Below are 6000 nucleotides of genomic sequence, written 5' to 3'. Positions count from 1 at the left end.
AATAATTGAGATAGAGTTTAGAAATGCTCATTGATAATAGAGAAGATCTCCAATATAATTGCCACCATTGAATCTTCAATCTCTCAATCACCATTGAAATTCCTCACTTTCTCTCTCTAAAATCTACTCCTAAAACTAACCCTAAAACTAGAGAGAGAAGCTCTCCAATAAGCTAAGAATATGATCAAAATCTAATATGAAACTTATTCTAAACTTGCCCCAAAAATCGGGTTACAAAGATATTTATAGAGGAGTGAAAACACCAAAAATCGAGCAACAAATACTCAGGGAGGCGCGCCCGCGCAGCAGGGGAGGCGCGCCCGCACCATGGGGAGGTGCGCCCGCGCCGCCCAGTGGTGCACCCGCGCCAAGGGGTGGTGCGCCCGCACCCGAGCTCTGCGCGCCCGTGCTTCTCTAGGTTTCTTCGAAATTCGCGCGGCTTCGTGCGTTCGCTACGGTTGCACGACTATGATGATGATGAACACTAGGAGTGGCAGTAGCTAATGCTCTTTATTAGTGGGTACACCACTTCTTAATGGTAGCACGGCATGAGAGCGCAAGAGCTAAGACTTGGAATTTCCACTTCCTTGCATCTTTAGCTTTCAAAATGTCATGAGCTTGCTCCAAAGGCTTTCTCCACCTTAGTAGATCACCAATATCAAGACCCGAACCTCGTACAATACCTATAACCACGGAAATAGAGCAAATAAAGGATAAAAGGCTAGAAAACCAACGAAGTACACAAAAACTACAAAATAAGAGAGGAAGGGTAAAACTAAGCAACAAAGCATAAAACTAAGCATTTATTAAGCAAGAAAGCTATGAAAAGAGGATGAAATCAACCTAAATGCTCATCAAATGGGTGCCATTAATGACACCCATCAGTAAGCTAAGAGTATGTTTCGCGCCATTTTTCAACAATTTAAAATTCACAAAAATGAATTATGAAAGTAATATTAGTTCGATCACTATAACATACTTCATAATCAGCAATTATAACATAATGAGCAAGAAAAGGCAATAAAATCAATCAAAATTCGATGAAAAAGAGCAAGAACGAACTTGAACAAAGAAATGCTCATACAAGGTTCAATACTTAACCATTTTTCATGAAATTTGTTGCAAAAAAACTCCTTAAACATATCTTAACAAGATGGAACAAACAATTTCAAGAATAAGACCAAATTAAAAGCCCCCAAATTCGAAATTTAGGGTTCAACGGTTCAAAAATCGTCCCAATTAAGCCTAAATCAAACGCAAAATAACAAAAAAAACTTACATTGGATTATGGCAAATATGAATTAAGGACGAAATTTGCTTCCTTTAGCTTCGAAAATCGCAAGAAACCAAGCTCTTTAGAGAGAGAAAGGGGCGAAAATAGATGAAGGAAGGAGAGAGAATGCGAAATGAAAAATCGCGTTTGCAATTTTCTTTTTGCTGAACTGAGTGTCGAGCGCAACTAAATCAGATGCGCGTGACATAACAGCGCAACTCAAAATGATGCGCGCGCCTGGCCAGCGCGACCCCCTGAGTTGTGCGCGGATACTGGTCACTAAAATGACCGGAATCTTGATTTTGATCCGTTTGATCATTTTTTTAAAGGTTTTTTCTCGTTATTAGACGTAATGGCGCGCAAATTATCAAAATCTTTTTAAATTGCTTTGCATATTGTAGTTTGTTTTTCTTCTTTGTTAGTTTTTTGCATCATTCTTGCATGCACACCGTGCTTTGTGCCTTCCCCAAGCATATGTATTGAACGTTTTTCGTAAGAGTGCCTTAAGACGTTCCGTGGTGGTGCTTTACGTAAAAGCACCCATAGACAGGTTTGTCATTTTACTATACTGACGTTACAAATGTCCGGGTTTTCTTTTTTTTCACGTCCAAAGCAAAAAGAAAGGCGTTTTCATGCAGCGTAAAAATGCAAATGGCGTAAAGTACGGCGCAAAATTGTACGGCATAGGTGTTGCGTAAAGTTTCACTTCAGTCCAAGCTTTGCGAGATCTACCTCTCTATCTAAAAGGTAGAGAGTTACTGTAGGCGTTAGCTCACGAGTCGACAGGCGCCCTGAACCATCAGGAACATGCACTTCTTGAATGGGAGCAAATACGGTAGTTAGTGCGCTTACTAACTTACCGGACAGTTAGGGTATCAAAATCATCCCCTGTATAAAGAAGCGACGAGACGATGTCGCGCCTATGTAGTCACGTGCCCCCAGTCCTGAGACACGTGTACTCATCTTGTGGACAAAACTGCTGAGAGAGCTGTTGACTTTCTTCCCTCTCACTGGATTTGGATATATGCCTCCAATCCTAAGACATGTATTTCTATCTTGTGGACATCCAGCTCAAATACCGGACCCAGCTCGAATACCGGACCCTTTCGGCTCAAATACCAAAAACCCCTTTTCATATTTTTACTTTATTAAAATCAGGCTAAAGTTTCAATGACATATCGAGGGACTTTAGACCAACGATGACACGATTGAGAGGAAATCTTCCCCTTTTATCCTTTTAAAACCGATCTCTTCTCATGACTTGACATCACCCAAGAACACCTTTACTTATAAAAGTGTTCTACAATTGCAAAGGATCAATCTAAATTCTTAAGCACGTTAAGACTAGGAAAAACTTTTTCTAGCCTTAATAGCTACTCGTTTCAAACACTTAGCAAACCAAGGATTGTTTCGATATCCTTAAACATTACTGAAAGATTCTCTATCCTTAGAGATTTTTGCAGAATGAGTCTCGGATTTATTTCCTTGACTACTTTGATCATCGTCTATTCTAGGCTCAATCAAAGTGGGGGCTAACTGTAGACATCTACTTTTGGCCACCTGTCCCGACAGGAAGTGCAATGACGATAAATAAAACCATCTTCGTGTTAGATCAAAGTGAAGAACACTTATGGATAATTGGTTAAGCCACAAAACACAAAAGCCCAAATTAAAGATAAAAGCCAAAACAAAGGTCCAATTAACTAAACCCGATCATAATTAGGCTTAAGCCCGTGCTTAAAACCCAATAATGACAGATTTAGGAGCGCCTAGGTTGAATCTTAGTGCTTCCGCAGAAAAATCTGCATGCATCTCAAACAGTCGTGCTGGACACCCAGTGCAACCTCCAGAGTTGCGCTGTTGAAGATTCACAATTATACAGAAAAAATAAAATCGAATCTTACCATAAAGCCGTGCGCAAGACAATTAGTTGTGCTGCCCATAGCAGCGCAACCCAATCACTTGCGCAGGGATGCCGCGCGCAACTCATCTTGTTAAGCGCAAAACCTACTGCGGCAGAATGCTCGATACCTAAACCAAATCATTCCCTATAAATAAGAGCTTAAACCGAGGCTTAGACAGATAAAAAACAACCTAAAACTCTGGCAAAATACTTGTGAACTTGTGCAACCTAACCCCTCTTGTCCTAAACACTCACCCTTTTGATATTTTGTTACTACGGTGGAGGTTCCCCAACAATAAGGAGTCCCTAAGTGTTCTAAATGGAGATCTAGCAAAATGAAGTGGTTAATTCCCGAGCAATTAGTTAAATCGTATTTATTTTCTTGTTTAAAAGAACCTTAATTAATTAAATAGTGTTGTTTGATCACCTTTAAAATAATTAATTAATCTATTCCACATAGTATCTTGCGTTAAATAAAGATTAGAATTAAATTAAATAATTGTTGGTTGATCACTTAAGCCAAGGCGAATATTGTTTATTTTCTTGTCCTTTTCACGAATTTGATTAAATAAGAATAACGATTAATTCCTACGTGAATTAATATGTGTAAAAAAAATCAACTAACATAGTTTTAGGTATCGCGTTGCATATATTGTTTGGTGATGAAATTGTAAAAAAGGAAGAGCTAGTAGAGGCCGCACTAGGGCTAGGATAATGATTCCCCTCTAAAAAGGAACGTTATTTTAGTACCCTCGCTCCCGAACTCATTTCTGGTTTATAAACCAATTTAGGCATGGGTGAACTTATGATTCGTGCTAATTATTCCATGAACTCCATATGGAAGAAAGGCATGAATGAGGTTTATGAGTTTTCCTAAAAATCATTGGCGACTCCCTACTTGTTTCTTACAAAAAAGCGTAATGATAGAATCAATTCTAATTCAAGGTCCCCAAAACAGTCAGGAATTCAAATCCTACTACACCCTAACAAGTGTAAATTCCTAGGCTTTTAAGTGGCTATGGGCAATTAGGGAGAGTACCCCTTACGATGGGATCACCCTCCTTACAGTGGCGACTCCACTGGGGACTTAGAGCTTACATGATTAATTCGTAGTTAAGGTCCTAGGTTTCCAACACTAGGTTGCCTATGGGTTGTAACGAGAATTAACTTGGATAATCTCTAGTTAGATAGCGAGACTTGAACGCATAATATCTTCCTTATGCACAAGATTAAAAACTAAACAAGCAACATTGCATCAAGCATAAGCATAGCACACTTAAACAATTGGTGATTGGCTCATTAACTAGGGGTCGCCAACACTAGGCTTCTATCCCGAAATTAATAACAATCATCCCACCCATATCGCCAACAAAATGTTGGGAGGGCGATGCCATGAGTCAACACGTTGAGTGATTGATTTGTGCTTTGTTTCTTAAGATATGGTTGCCTACTCATGTTTCCATTAGATCCCCTTGTGGAAAAAAGATGAAGAGAAGATAACATTCGTCACTGATCAGGCGTTATTCGGTTATACTGTGATGTCGTTTAGCTTGAAAAATGCGCCTGCTACTTTCCAACGGATGATTAATATTGTCTTCATTAATCAAATTGGGAGGAATGTAGAGGCTTACATAGATGACATGATAGTCAAATCCAAGCAATAGACGGATCACCTTACTAATCACCGAGAAACCTTCACCACACTCTGGCAGCACAAGGTCATGCACAATCCCAAGAAGTGTGTATTCGGTGTTGAGTCTGGGAAGTTTCTCGGATATTTAACTTATCAAAGGGGCATCGAGGCTAACCCAGAGAAGATATAAGCGCTGATTGACATGAAGTCACCCCGCACTTTAAAGGAAGTTCAAAAACTTACCAGTTGTCAGGTGGAATTAGGGAGATTTCTTAACTGGTCAAGTGACAAGTGCCTCTATTTCTTCCAAGCGATCAGAAAGAAGATAAGGTTTGAATGGGGGGATGATGCTGAGGTAGCCTTCTACCCAAAGAGATGCTCTAAATGTACTTTGCTGTTTAATATCATGCCCTCAGTGTTATTCTCCGTATTGAGAGAGACATCATTCAGCTCCAGGTCCATTTCATTTTCCATGTACAAAAAAAAATTCTGAACTACAGTACCTTATGATTGAAAATTTTGGCCTTGCTTTTCACATGGCTTTCAAGAAGTTGAAACCTTACTTCCGGACACATCTAATTGTTGTCTACAAAGACCAACCTCTCAAGGGCCAATGAAAACTCTGGAGTCATCCAGTAGAATTCTCAAATTGGCTATTGAAATGTAAAGTCTGCAATCAATTTCAAACCAAGAAAGGCAGTGAAGGGTCAGGCGTTCGCCGACTTCATTATCGAAATGTCAAGGCCGGTTGCACCGGATAATACTGATCAGGTTTGAAAAGTGTATGTAGACGGGAGTTCTACCATGAACAGCTATGGTGCAGGCATTATCTTTCAATCTCCTAAAGGGGACAAGTATGAGTATGCACTACGGTTCAAGTTTCATGCCTTAAATCATGAGGCTGAGTATGAAGCCCTGCTAGCCAATATCCGTATATGTAAGACGGCAAGGGAAACCAAAATTGACGCCTTTTTTGATTCAAAATTGGTCGTTAGCCAATACCATGGTGATTATAAGGCCACCCATCCGGCTATGATGAAATACCTTCAGGCGGTCAAAGCAGAATCAAGGATACTTGAAGAATTTCATCTAAGTTAAGTGCCTAGGTCTTAAAACAATCAAGCGGATGCATAATCAAAATTGCCATCATCCGCCTCCTTTGATATGCCTCAGTAAGTCTTCTGGGAAGTT

This window comes from Chenopodium album, chromosome 8 (assembly GCF_948465745.1).
Source record: "Chenopodium album chromosome 8, dcCheAlbu1.1, whole genome shotgun sequence".
NCBI classification, from domain to species: Eukaryota; Viridiplantae; Streptophyta; class Magnoliopsida; order Caryophyllales; family Amaranthaceae; genus Chenopodium; species Chenopodium album.
Note: the sequence above shows the minus strand (reverse complement) of the source record.